The sequence below is a fragment of the Balaenoptera ricei genome, chromosome 7, assembly GCF_028023285.1.
Source record: "Balaenoptera ricei isolate mBalRic1 chromosome 7, mBalRic1.hap2, whole genome shotgun sequence".
In the NCBI taxonomy this organism is placed as follows: Eukaryota; Metazoa; Chordata; class Mammalia; order Artiodactyla; family Balaenopteridae; genus Balaenoptera; species Balaenoptera ricei.
In genome coordinates, this window is record NC_082645.1 from 76,854,148 (window position 1) to 76,869,014 (window position 14,867).

General features: G+C 33.9%; 1 protein-coding gene across 13 annotated transcripts in view; it reads left to right on the forward strand.

Moving 5' to 3' along the window:
• The window catches only part of C7H2orf88 (chromosome 7 C2orf88 homolog), a 312,337-nt gene that overhangs the window by 19,413 nt on the left and 278,057 nt on the right, over positions 1-14,867 (forward strand). For 10 of the 13 annotated variants that reach the window (XR_009504245.1, XR_009504244.1, XR_009504246.1 and 7 more), the window contains exon 3: positions 12,369-12,442. The exons of 2 other annotated variants lie outside the window; for them this stretch is intronic. The gene's annotated coding sequence lies outside the window, so the exon portion shown is untranslated. Of the gene's footprint in view, positions 1-396; positions 455-12,368; positions 12,443-14,867 lie in introns of all 13 variants that reach the window. One more of the 13 variants, XM_059928347.1, reaches the window with a different exon arrangement.

Here is a 14,867-nt window from a genome sequence, read left to right on the forward strand (position 1 = left end):
AGATTTTGACACCCTGGAGGGTAAGGCCATCTTTTGTTTTTATCTTTATATGTCTTATAACATCCTGGTATATTGAAGTCACTAAATGAAATTTTACTTATTCATTTGACAGGTATTTGTTGAGGGCTTTTATATACCAGGAGCATTCTAGATGCTGACACAATAGCAGAGAACAAAGCACACCAAAGTCCTGGCCTTCATAGACCTTATTATATTCTATGCTTAATGATTGTATAATTAATGTAAACTTGCTAATATCCATTCATGAAGCAGAGTTTGCTCTTTTTGTGTGTGAGGTCGTTTATTTATGTTCCTCTAAATATTAATCTGAATTATTATATTCTAAATGTTAATCTGAATTAATGCTATTATATTCTTTTTTTCTTTTTTTAATAGTGTAAGAATACCTCAAAAAGTCTCCCTCAGGAGTATCTCATCAACGACAGATGAAGAGGTTAGGATTAAATTAACTGAGAAATTTGTCAACTTTCAGGGACTAAATGACAGAAGAGTACAATTTTTATTAATAGTTCACTATAAAATAGTTTTATAAGAATTTAAGCTACTCTTCTGACTTTTTCCTTAGAATCCCAAATGCTTTCCTTATTTTTATGTGTTTGTATATTTCTAAATATTATTTATGTTTCACAAAAGGAGAGCAGCCTTAAACTGTATGTACAGTTAAGAGAGGGATTATTTACTACTGCTTGGTGGCACCTTATGGAGGTTGCTAGAAATTCTCCTGAACTTTATATTTGTTAATTAATTATTTCTAACATGTAAAAAATAATAGACTCTTTTGTGCTTACCACGTAGGTTTAATAAAGTTAGCCATATTTTCTTTAGCATTACCTACCTGGTAGCTTACTAGAAATGCAAAATCTCAGTACCACCCCTACCCTCAATCCTATTGAATCAGAATCTGCATTTTAACAAAATTCCCAAGTTATTTGAAACTTTGCTGTAAATCTTTTTAAAAAGAAAGATATATTTCCAGCTAAACTCCTCCTTTCCCACCCTATTCCCCTCCCTCTCTCACAAAAGGTAATAGCTATCCTAAAGGTGATATGTATTCTTCCTGTCCATATTTTTATATTTTTGTCACATAGGTTTGTATCCCTAATTATATATAATACATGAGCACACACACTGTTTTTAAACTTTATGAAAATATATAAACATAGATTTTTTCTGCAACTTTTTTCACTGAACAGTATTTTTGAGGTTTATCCATGTTTTGCTACTTAGGAAATTCTTATCTGCCCCAGTGTTATCAAGATTTTCTTTCATGTTTTCTTTTAAAAGTTTTACCACTTTGCTTTTCATATTTGTCAGAGGCACCAGACAATTAAGAAGATGATTTTATTCAAACTTTTACAGTAGGAACAATGTTCATTAGTGAGGAACATCTCAAAGTAAATGAAGGGGGCTTGGGGTTTTATAAAGACGGGTAAGCAAGGAAGTGATAATCATTGAGGGAGGGTGGAGGTGGGTCATACCAAGAATATGTGAGGGCAGTGTGGCCTTCTGTAGTTAGTCAGTTCTGGAAACACAAAAAGGTAAAGGGATTTCTCAGCTATCACTCCTTTTAGGGAACACAAGGCTCAGATAAAGTTCAACATTGTAGCACTTAAGAATTGAATTCATCTAGAATTTATTTTGTGTATATTCAAATATTTCTCTTGTTATCATATGGATTGTCATTTTTCATTTATCCTAATGATATTTATTATTACAGAGGTCCATCCTTTCTCCACTGATTTCTGAATTTCCTATTCTGTTTCATTAGTCTGTTTGTCTCAGAGTTAGTAAATAGTTTTTAGTTGTTATAGCTTTATAAAGTAAATCTGTTCTAAATGTTTTTGAAAGGAGTATCCAGTTGTTGGGTGCAGAGTTATACACACACACACACATACACCCCTTCATTAGATCAGTCTTGTTAAATTGTGTTGTTGACACAAACATACATGAATTTTTGTTTGTTTGTTTATTCTGTTAGTTACTGAGTACTGAAGGAGGCTGTTAAAATCTTGCACTGTGATTGTGGATGTTTTTCCTTCTGGTTCTGTCCATTTGTACTGTATGTATTGTGAGGCTATGTTATTAGATGCATACAAGTTTAGAAATGTTTTATGTTGCTGACTAATGTCTTACATAATACTCTTTATAGCTAGAAACAAATTTTGCCTTTAAATTTATTTCATTTGATATTAGTATAACTATGCCAACTTTTTGTTTCATTTTGTTAATATTTGTGGGCATTTTCCGTCTTTTTTGACCGTTTCTGTGTCCTTTAAAAAATCCTTTTATCTGGACTTTTGTTGTTGTTAAGTCTGAAAATCTTCTTTTAACTAGAAAACTTTGTCCATTAACAGTGGTAGTAATTATTGATATATTTAGCATATATGGTATTATATGTTTTTTCCCATCTTATTTTTATTTTTTTTTAATTTATTTATTTATTTTTAGCTGTGTTGGGTCTTCGTTTCTGTGCGAGGGCTTTCTCTAGTTCCGGTGAGCGGGGGCCACTCTTCATCGCGGTGCCCGGGCCTCTCACTATCGAGGCCTCTCTTTGTTGCGGAGCACAGGCTCCAGACGCACAGGCTCAGTAGTTGTGGCTCACGGGCCCAGTTGCTCTGCGGCATGTGGGATCTTCCCAGACCAGGGCTCGAACCCATGTCCCCTGCATTGGCAGGCAGATTCTCAACCACTGTGCCACCAGGGAAGCCCCCATCATATTTTTGTGCTTTCTATTTGTCCTGCTTTTTTCTGTTTCTCTCTCCCTCTCACTGTAACTTCTATAGATTAATTGAAGTTCTTTCTTTTCCTTGTTTCAGTGGGAGGTTTTTATTCATTTGTTTTCCTCCTGTACTAATTTGAAAGTTATATTGTTTCTATTTTTGTTTTCCTGCTTAAAGTACCTCTGGAAAATCTACATTTAGATATACAGAAAGCCATATGGCTTAGAATAGAGGATAGAGCTGAAAATTCATACTTGAAGTAATAGTTGTATAAGTGAAACCTTGGGTGTAGATAATTTATTCAAAGATTATACTGAGAGGGAGAAAATTTGGAATTAAATTTATTTAGAAAATAAGAATGGAACCCTAGCCAACACTAATATTTTAAGGAATAGAATGAAACCATAAAGATTATTGAGAAGAGGCAGCCAAAGAGATGTTGCAGAGTCAGGGGAGACTACAGTGGTCTCAGAAGCCAAGGGAAATGATAATTTCAGGAAGGAGGGAGAAGTCAGTATTAAATGCTTAAGAGAGGTCGAGTAACATAAGGATTGCAAAATATCCTTTAGTTTCAGCAGTTTAGATTGTTGGTGATCTTAGCAGGAGCACTTTCAGTAGAGTAGAAAAAACATATCTATTATAGTGAGCTGGCAAGTTTATGAGAAAAGAAAGAAGAGTGTACACATGAAGTATTACATGATGAAGATAAAGTATGTTAGCTAAAGTGGGATATGAAGCCAAGTGAGAATTTTTGTTTTTAACATGTGAAAAAAAACTTTAAACATATTTATATATTAGGAAAGAGTCATAGAGAAGAATGGGTAAAGGTGCAGAAGAGAGAGAATCAATTTTTTCTTTTTCTTTTTTTTTTAAATTAATTTTTATTAGAGTATAGTTGCTTTACAATCTTATGTTAGATTCTTTCTGTACAGTAGAGTGAATCAGTCATACATATACATATATCTACTCTTTTTTAGCTTTCCTTCCCATTTAGGTCACCACAGAGCACTGAGTAGAGTTACCTGTGCTATACAGTAGGTTCCCATTAGTTATCTATTTTATACATAGTAGTGTATATATGTCAGTCCCAGTCTCCCAGTTCATCCCACCCTGCCCTTCCCCACCTTGGTAACTGTAAGTTTGTTCTCTGTATTTGTGACTCTATTTCTGCTTTGCAAATAAGTTCTTCTCTACCATTTTTCTAGATTCTACATATAAGTGATATTATACGATATTTGTTTTTCTCTTTCTGACTTACTTCACTCTGTATGACAGTCTCTAGGTCCATCCACGTCTCTGCAAATGGCACTATTTCGTTCCTTTTTTAATGGCTGAGTAATATTCCATTGTATGTATGTACCACATCTTCTTTATCCATTCCTCTGTCAGTGGGCATTTAGGTTGCTTCCATGTCCAGGCTTTTGTAAATAGTACTGCAGTGAACATCAGGGTGCATGCATCCTTTCAAATTATGGTTTTCTTCAGATATATGCCTAGGAATAGGATTGCTGGGTCATATGGTAGCTCTATTTTTAGTTTTTTAAGGAACCTCCATACTGTTCTCCATGGTGGCTGTACCAATTTACGTTCCCACCAACAATGGAGGAGATTTCCCTTTTCTCCACACCCTCTCCAGCATTTATTGTTTGTAGATATTTTAATGATGGTCATTCTGACTGGTGTGAGGTGATACCTCATTGTAGTTTTGATTTGCATTTCTCTAATAATTAATGATGTTGAGCATCTTTTCATGTGTTTGTTGGCCATCTGTGTATCTTCTTAGGAGAAATGTCTACGTAGGTCTTCTGCCCGTTTTTTGATTGGGCTGTTTGTTTTTTGATATTGAGCTCCATGAGCTGTTTGAATATTTTGGAGATTGATTCCTTGTCAGTTGCTTCATTTGCAAGTATTTTCTCCCATTCCAAGGGTTGTCTTTTCATTTTGTTTATGGTTTCCTTTGCTGTGCAAAAGCTTTTAAGTTTAATTAAGTCCCATTTGTTTATTTTTGTTTTTATTTTCATTACTCTAGGCGATGGGTCAAAAAAGATTTTGCTGTGATTTATGTCAAATAGTGTTCTGCCTATATTTTCCTCTAAGAGTTTTATAGTATCCAGCCTTACATTTAGGTCTTTAAGCCATTTTGAGTTTTATTTTTGTGTATGGTGTTAGGGAGTGTTCTAGTTTCATTCTTTTACATGTAGCTGTCCAATTTTCCCAGCACCACTTATTGAAGAGACTGTCTTTTCTCCATTGTATATTCTTGCCTCCTTTATCATAGATTAGGTGGCCATAGGTCGTGGGTTTATCTCTGGACTTTCTATCCTGTTCCACTGATTCATATTTCTGTTTTTGTGCCAGTACCATACTGTCTTGATTACTGTAGCTTTGTAGTGTAGTCTGAAGTCAGGGAGCCTGATTCCTCCAGCTCTGTTTTTCTTTCTTAAGATTGCTTTTGCTATTCAGGGTCTTTTGTGTTTCCATACAAAGAATAAAATTTTTTGTCCTAGTTCTGTGAAAAATGCCCTTGGTAATTTGATAGGGATTGCACTGAATCTGTAGATTGCTTTGGGTAGTACAGTCATTTTCACAATATTGATTCTTCCAGTCCAGGAACATGGTACATCTCTCCATCTGTTTGTGTCATCTTTGATTTCTTTCATCAGTGTGTTATAGTTTTCTGAATGCAGGTCTTTTGCCTCCTTTGGTAGGTTTATTCCTAGGTATTTTATTCTTTTTGTTGCTATGGTAAATGTGATTTTTTCCTTAATTTCTCTTTCTGATCTTTCATTGTTAGTGTATAGGAATGCAAGAGATTTCTGTGCATTAATTTTGTATCCTGCAACTTTACCAAATTCATTGATTAGCTCTAGTAGTTTTCTGGTGGCATCTTTAGGATTCTCTATGTATAGTATCATGTCATCTGCAAACAGTGACAGTTTTACTTCTTCTTTTCCAATTTGGATTCCTTTTATTTCTTTTTATTCTCTGATAGTTGTGGCTAGGACTTCCAAAACTGTTGAATAAAAGTGGCAAGAGTGGACATCCTTGTCTTGTTCCTGATCTTAGAGGAAATGCTTTCAGCTTTTTGCCATTGAGTATGATGTTAGCTGTAGGTTTGTCATAAATGGCCTTTAAAATGTTGAGGTAGGTTCCCTCTATGCCCACTTTCTGGAGAGTTTTTTTTATCATAAATGGGTGTTGAACTTTGTCAAAAATTTTTTCTGCGTCTACTGAGATGATTATATGGTTTCTATTCTTCAATCTGTTAATGTGGTATATCACATTGATTGATTTGCGTGTGTTGAAGAATATTTCCAACCCTGGGATAAATCCCACTTGATCAGGGCCTGTGATCCTTTTAATGTGTTGTTGGATTCGGTTTGCTGGAATTTTGTTGAGGATTTTCGCATCTATGTTCATCAGTGATGTTGGCCTGTAATTTTCTTTTTCTGTGATATCTTTGTCTGGTTTTGGTATCAGGGTGATACAGGCCTTGTAGAATGAGCTTGGGAGTGTTCCTTCCTCTGCAGTTTTTTGGAAGAGTTTCAGAAGGGTAGGTGTTAACTCTTCTCTAAATGTTTTATAGAATTAGCCTGTGAAGCCATCTGGCCCTGGACTTTTGTTTGTTGGAAGACGTTTTTTTTCCAGCTTTAGCATGCTTTTATTTACTTGGTTCAATTCGTTATTTTTAACAACAAAATAAGCACCTGTCAATCACCACTCACAACACAGCTAAGTCCTTAACAATAATTACCATTTGTTATAGTCCTTCCCACCATAGCATCTCCAAGCTTATACTCAATATTACCTTGCTTTCCATGTTGTATAGTTTTATTGTATCTATTCAAATTCCCATAATGTATCTTTATTTTATTTGCATTTAACTGTATTCAAAGGGTATCATACTGTATACAGTGTTTGGGGACTTATTTTTTATTTTTTTACTTAATATTATTTCTGGTACCTTTTTAAACTGCATATTCTACTGTGAAGACCCATCCATATTTTTCATTTGCTCATTCTCTTGGTTGCATCATCATATTCCATGGAGTATGATGGAACTGTAGAGTACATTCTACAGTTTATTCACCCGGGTTCCTATGTTGGCATTGGGTTGCTGTCAGGGGTGTGCTCTGGTGAATGGCACTGGTTTTTTAGTCCACTCGGGCTGCCTATCACAGACTACCACAGACTGGGTGGCATAGAGAAATTTATTGCTAATAGTTCTGGAAGCTGGAAGTCCAATAACACTAGGACTTAACACAAGGCACTAGCAGATTTGGTGTCTGGGGAGAGCCTGCTTCCTGGTTCATAGACAGCTGTCTTCTTGCTGTGTCCTCACATGGTGTGAGGTGAGGAAGTTCTTTGGGGTCCCTTTTATTAGGGCACTAATCCCATTCATGAGGGCTCCACCCTCATGACCTGATCACCTCCCAGAGGCCTCACTGCCTAACACCATCAGATTGGGGGTTAGGATTCAACCTAACCTAATTTAACCTAATTTAGGGGGACACAGACATTCAGTCCATAGCAGTGCTGCTCTGAACATGTGTCCTATTACCCAGGGGTGAGGACATCTCTTATGCACATTGTTGGAAGATTTTTAATCACAGTTTCAATTTCCATACTTGTGATTGGTCTGTTCATACTTTCTGTTTCTTCCTGGTTCAGTCTTGGAAGGCTGTATCTTTCCAAGAATTTGTCTATTTCTTCTAGGTTGTCCTTTTTTTAAAAAAAATTTTTAAATTTTTGGCTGCGTTGGGTCTTCATTGCTGTATGCGGGCTTTCTCTAGTTGTGGTGAGTGGGGGCTGCTCTTCGTTGCAATATGTGGGCTTCTCATTGCAGTGGCTTCTCATGTTGCACAGCACAGGCTCTAGGCGCACGGACTTCAGTAGTTGTGGCACGCGGGCTCAGTAGTTGCGGCTCATGGGCTCTAGAGCACAGGCTTAGTAGTTGTGACACACGGGCTTTCTTGCTCCACAGCATGTGGGATCTTCCTGGACCAGGGCTTAAACCGTGTCCCCTGCATTGGCAGGTGGATTGTTAACCACTGCACCACGAGGGAAGCCCATAGGTTGTCCATTTTATTGACATATAGTTGCTTGATCTCTTATTATCCTTTGTATTTCTGTGGTGTCTGTTGTAACTTCTCTTTTTTCATTTCTGATTTTATTGATTTGAGTCCTCTCCCATTTTCTCTTGATGAGTCTGGCTAAAGGTTTATCAATTTTGTTTATCTTCTCAAAGAAACAGCTTTCAGTTTCATTGATCTTTGCTATTGTTTTCTTCGTTTCTATTTCATTTATTTCTGCTCTGATCTTTATTATTTCTTCCCTCCTACTAACTTTGGGTTTTCTTTGTGCTTCTTTCTCTAGTTGCTTTAAGTCTAAGGATAGGTTGTTTATTTGAGATTTTTCTTGTTTCTTGAGGTAGGATTGTATTGCTGTAAACTTCCCTCTTAGAACTGCTTTTGCTGCATCCCATAGGTTTTTGGATTGTTGTGTTTTCATTGTCATTTGTTTCTAGGTATTTTTTGATTTCCTCTTTGATTTCTTCAGTGATCCATTGATTGTTTAGTAACATATTGTTTAGCCTCCACGTGTTTGTTTTTTACTGTTTTTTTCCTGTATAGTAAGTCCCCTTCATACGAACCTTCAAGTTGCGAACTTTCAAAGATGCGGATGTGTGTTCCATCAATGTCAGGCATGAGAGAAATTACAGCTTGCCTTCCATCTCCTGTTGCTGATGATCCTTCAGCTCTACCATCTCCCACCTCCTCTCCCTCCTCCAGTCAGTAACTTCTTGCCTGTTCACTCAATAGCACCTCCCGTATGCCAGCAAGGGAAAAAACAACAAGTAACATACAAGAGAATTCCCATAAGGTTATCAGCTGATTTTTCAGCAGAAACTCTGCAGGCCAGAAGGGAGTGGCAGGATATATTTAAAGTGATGAAAGGGAAAAACCTACAACCAAGATTACCCAGCAAGGATCTCATTCAGATTTGACAGAGAAGTCAAAAGTTTTACAGACAAACAAAAGCTAAGAGAATTCAGCACCACCAAACCAGCTTTACAAGAAATGCTAAAGGGACTTCTCTAGGCGGGAAACATAAGAGGAGAAAAAGACCTACATAAACAAACCCAAAACAATTAAGAAAATGACAATAGGAACATACATATCAATAATTATCTTAGGGACTTCCCTGATGGTGCAGCAGTTAAGACTCCACGCTCCCAACGCAGGGGGCCGGGTTCGATCCCTGGTCAAACTAGATCCCACATGCATGCCACAACTAAGAGTTTGCATGCCACAACTAAGGAGCCCACCTGCTGCAACTAAGGAGCCAGCCTGCTGCAACTAAGACTGGTGCAACCAAATAAAATAAAATCTTAAAAAATAATAATTACCTTAAATGTAAATGGATTAAATGCTCCAACCAAAAGACACAGATGAGCTGAATGGATACAAAAGCAAGACCTGTATATATACTGTCTACAAGAGAGAATCATTAATAGACTAAGATAGAGATGGGATTCAACAGGGTAGGAAGGGATAAAATAGGAAGTGATTACAGGAATGGAGTATTGAGGACCACTTTCTATCTAAGGTCAGGTACATACCCTAGCTATGTTTAATTATGGAGTGCTGTATGTCATATAGTGCCTTTACTTTGGGAAAACATTTTAACTACTAGCAGAGGAAGAACAGATTTTAGCATTTTTTTTTCTCATTTTTCTTCATGACTGTCCAGCTTCTTTACAGTACTTTTAACTAGCCCTGGCTGTGAGAAATGGAGATTTCTCTTTACACCTCAGTCATGTAGGGTCCCAAGAGATTTAATTATTCTTCTCAATTAGGCCGTGCATTGTGCCCAAGTACCTATGAACATGAAACCTACAGTGGTTCTAGATGATACCATTTATTCGTTTTTCTTTGTAGAGAACTGGGCTTATCATATATAAAACCCTGCTTCTGGAGGTGTAAGAATCAGGCTGAGCTGCCATTGTTTCAATATCACTTATATTTCATGTCAGGGTGATTGGGCTTTACTTGGCAACTGTTAATTCTAAGAATTTAAAGAATTCTGTAATGTATCTACATACTATCTGCAGTGTCAGCTTTGCATATTTGTTCTACCTTTACCAATTTGAATTTTTTTATATAACAAGAAAAGAGAAGCAAAGCAGAAACTGACCTGTGGTATTTTGTCTCTGTCAACTTCCTGAGAGTTATGTATCATTAGAAACAAATAGGCCTTTTTTGTTCACCTTCTTATTCTAAGCATATCTAAAAAGTTTCTTATATTGCCTCAAGTATTTTTCATAAGCAGTTCTCATTCTGGGCTAACTTCAAGGACTCAGTTTTTGTGGGTTAGTAATGTCATTGCTGTAAATATGAGCAGTTGTATACAAAGTATGTTCATGTATTGTCAGCTTAATCATTTTGTTTTCTGTTCTTTGTATAGACTCTCGGAAAATATATTAACTCATGTTTCCTAAGTCACCACATTATTATTTTCATTGAGATAATTGGTGACTGTATTCTTAGAAATGGGATAAAAATGTTTTTCAGCCTCCACTCTTTTTTGATCCATAGTCAAGATCTTTGACCATAGATTCAAACCTGTTTCTATAATAATTTTGAAATCTTACTTCTACGATCCAAACTATGTGTCTTTTCCTTTGTTTGGTTGTTGTCCTTTCTCATCCCTATTATCTGTGAGTCTGCTGTCTCTCTGTTTTCTTTGTATATTACACCTTTAGTTATGACCTTCCTTCTCTCTTCTTTTTTATAACTTGCTATCCTAAAAAATTGTCTATATTCTTTCTCTTTTTACCTCCTGTTGACTTTTTTAGATTACTTTATGAATTGTGTCACTGCTATCATTTATTTTAGAAAAGGTAGGAAATTTTGTTAAAAAAAGGAAAAAATTATCTAAATTCCCACCCAGACTGAATTTCTATCCTTTTAGGTTTTTTTCTGTGAACATGTACAGTATTCATGAAATTAGGATAGTATTAAACATGTTGGTCTATATCTTGCTTTTCTTATCAGTGATCTTGAACCCATTTTTATGTCAGTATATAGAGATTTGAATCACTGTTTTATTCATAGCATAGTACATTCTTATACATACAGATTTGCTAGAACTTATTTAAACAGTATTGAATCGTTGCAGTTTAGTTTGCTTCCAATTATTTCTCCCCATTTTAAATAATTCAACCCACAGACATATTTTTACAAAAATGTATGCCTATTTGTTTATTTGCTTAGGCTAAACTCATAAGATGTGAGATATTAGATCTAAGAATATGACTTTTAAAAAGATATTTTATGCATCACACATTTATCCCCCTAAAAGATGGTATCAGTTAACTCTCACATCAGCAATAATTGTGAGTGGAGATTTTACCATACTTTTGCCAACACCAGCCATCTTTGCTCATCAGGCAAGTAAAATACCCCCCTATTATTTTAATGTGCATTTCATTGGTTACTACTGAATATAAAAATATTTTCACATGTTAATTGGTCATTCTGTTTCTTCTCTTGTAATGCCCTGTTCAGTTCTTTACCATTTTTTTTTTTTCTATTGAGAGTACCAGTAGTTTAATTATTTGTAAGAACACCTATATTGGAGAGAATAGACTTTGTTCTATATATTAAAAACAATATTGCTGGTTCATTATGTGTATTTAACTTGGTGATGGCATATTTTGCCACGTAGATGTTTTTGGTTTTTTTGTAACCAAATATATTAGAAGTTTCTCTTAGGTTTTTATTCTCAGTATTCTCAGAGAAAATAATCACAGTTCAAAATTATATAAATATATACTTATATTTTCTTCTGGTACTTTTTAAATTTAATAAAAATCTTTAATTCATATGAAAATTAATTTGGTATAAGAAGTGACATGGGTATCTACCTTTTTTTTCTAAAATATTAGCCAGTTAACTTAATAAATAAATCATGTAAATCATCATTTAACTGAAATGCTGCCTTTATCATATGCTACATTATTATATACAATTATATACACTCAAGTATATTAGCTCTGTGTGCTTGACAGTTGCTTAACCTCTGCACTTTTCTCATCTGTAAAATGCAGGTAATACTTATAAATTTATTGTAAGAACTAAATATAAGTCCTAAAATGAAATACAAATATGAATTAAACATGTATCATTTAACACAATGATTGACCCACAGTATATGCCCAATAAATGAGTTATTATTGTTATTTATTTTTGTTATTAATATTGATGAGTCTATTTTGTTATCAGAACCATACTTTTATAATTATTGCCATATAAATTTTAATATCTGGTAGGGCAAAATTTCCATCTTTATGATTTTTTGAAACCTAGGAGATTGTATTCATCTTCATATGTTAAAATTTCATCTATCTTTATTAACTGTTTATTCTGTACAAGTTATATAGATACCAGATGCTCTAAATATTGTTCTTAATTATCTTATTTTTTGTTTTTTCCTGAGCAAAATTATTAGATAATCTTATTTTTCCTAGAAAAATTACTAGATATGTTGTCTTCTTTAGTTATCTTTTATTTCCAATGCTACAGTTTCTTAAATTTATAAAATATTTTATTCATATGCTTTCAGAGGCTTAATATGAGAATTAAGAAGTTTGGTACAATTACAAATGAAGAATTCAGAAAATCACCACGAAATTCTTGGTAATTTCTGCTTTTCTAATTTAAAGTCTTTTTTTTAATGCAAAATGTAAAATATTTTCTACACTAATTGCATAATTAGAAATTTCTCATAGAGCTTTTCTTTATTTTTTCTTTAACGCTTTGGATTCAATATGTCAACTGGTATGTACTGTCACTATTAAAAGGATTGTATGAGTGCTTATAAATATGCTGTTAAAGTAAACTTGTGTAGGACATAAACACTGTAAGTAATAAGTCTCAGAATTATCCTTTTTTGGTCAGCCATAAAAAATCCATACTTCAGTGTTCAACTTTTGCTTTCTTTTTATTTTTTTCATGAATCAAAAATTTTTGTTTGAGTTTAACCAATATAGATTAGTATTAGGAAGGTTATCAATTTTTACTGCACAACTTGGCAGCATATAATTTCTTTCCCTTTCATTGTTCAAATGCATCAAATAAAAATGATTATTAATGATCTCTTAAGGAGCTAATGAGGTAAACTAAAGAGATAGAAACCAACCATTGGGAGATGAGGAAGGAAGGAAATACTATGGATTTAACAGGATAGATAGTAGAAGATATTTTAAAATAGGTTTCTTGAGGATCTTAGTATAAGAAAAATTAGAAACGTGAACTATAGAGGAAGCATTTATAAATGGAAGATCATGGAGTAAAAATTGAATAAGATAGCTAAAACTTATATAACTATATATTTAACTTAATAGTTTTCCTTGAAAGATATAAAAACTCTAAATACTGAATATGTTATTAGGTTTAATTTTAATTATGGTAGGAGATTACAGGTTGATAAAATTAATCCAGAATAGTATGAACAATATGGAAAAATAATATGATTGCATGTATTTAAGTTATGCTAAACAATTTTAAAATAAATTCCTTACCACTATGCTTAGATAGCTGGATTATTGCTAAAATACTACACAATAATTTACATTCATAATGAGGATTCTTAGAGCAAGACAAGATCTTGAAGCGATTTTTTAATCATTTAAGGAAGATTAAATTTTTTTCATTGTAGTTTGTGTTAAGTATATCTTATCCATTGTATTTTAGTTCTTTAAAAATCGATAGCCAACATTATCATCACTGTTAGAATCAGTAAATATTTGAATGTCTTTTATATGTAAACATTAAGTTAAATTGTTAGCGCATTCTGTATTGGAAAGGGAGATGATACATTGCCTGTAAAGATACTTCAGATGATAAGGCAGCAAGACTGAATGTGTATATGACTTTTGGAAAGTAAACTTTGTATTTTATAGTCATTCTTTATGTAAAACTTTTACAAGTATTGAGTGAGACTGATTATTTAGAAGATTATTCAAAACTTGTTTTCTTTGATTTATGTACAACTTTCAGTAAAACTTCTATAGCTTACAATAAGTTTTAACTATTCATGTTGATTGAATTGTGATTAGTATTTACATTAGGAAATACAATGAGCAAATCAGTAACTCCGTTGCCTCACATTTATGGATAATGCTTGATGGCTTACAAATTGCCATCACATACATTTTTATGTAATCCTTGCAGGAATATTGTATTACTCTGTTTTTCAGATGAAGCACAAAATGTTTAAATGACTAACCCAAGGTTTGTCCCTGCAAATCTCTGTACTCTTGGTTCACTTCCCTTCTTCTACAGAGTTGCTTACAGAATTATGGTCCCATTTATACTTTGTTATAAAGACAAATTATTTGTTTCTTTTAGTCAACTCTGAATGTATTAAAGTTGTTAACACAGCATGGGAAAAGATTACCTAACTGGATTCCTTAATGTGAAATGTAAACACAGTTTCCTGGTGAGTCATTTTGGCCATGTTGAAGACAGAACCTGTTCTTTAAAGTCACTTTTGGGATAAGATATTTGAAAAGAAGGAATGGTTTTCTAAATCTTTGTGCCATAACTGAGTGTAGTGAATTTCAGTCCTTAATCCTCACATTTACCTTAAGAGAACCTACATTAAGAGAAAATATGGCAAAAAAGGATGATTTTGTGTACTACAAAGAACACTGGATCTAGAGTGATAAGGCCTGTGTTCAAACAATGGTTCTGGTACTTACTAGTTCAGTGACTGTAGAAAAATCATTTATACCCTTTGATCCTTAGTTTCTCACTTGAAAAATGGGGAAAAGAATACTGTTATCATCTGACGGGATTATTCGATGGAACAAGATCATATATATCAAAGCACTATATAGTTATTTTAATTTATTGCTACAAATAGAGTATATATTTATGTATCTCTGTCACTTTTCTATCCAAAAGAGAAGGACGGGGTTAAATAGGCCTCTCTGATTCTAAAACTCTATCACCAATAAGTAAGATTTACAAATAAATACTTAAATTCAGGACTGAAGTTTCCACCTAAAAGAAAACTTGATATAGTCTTTGATAAGAATAAGATACATTGTGTACTACA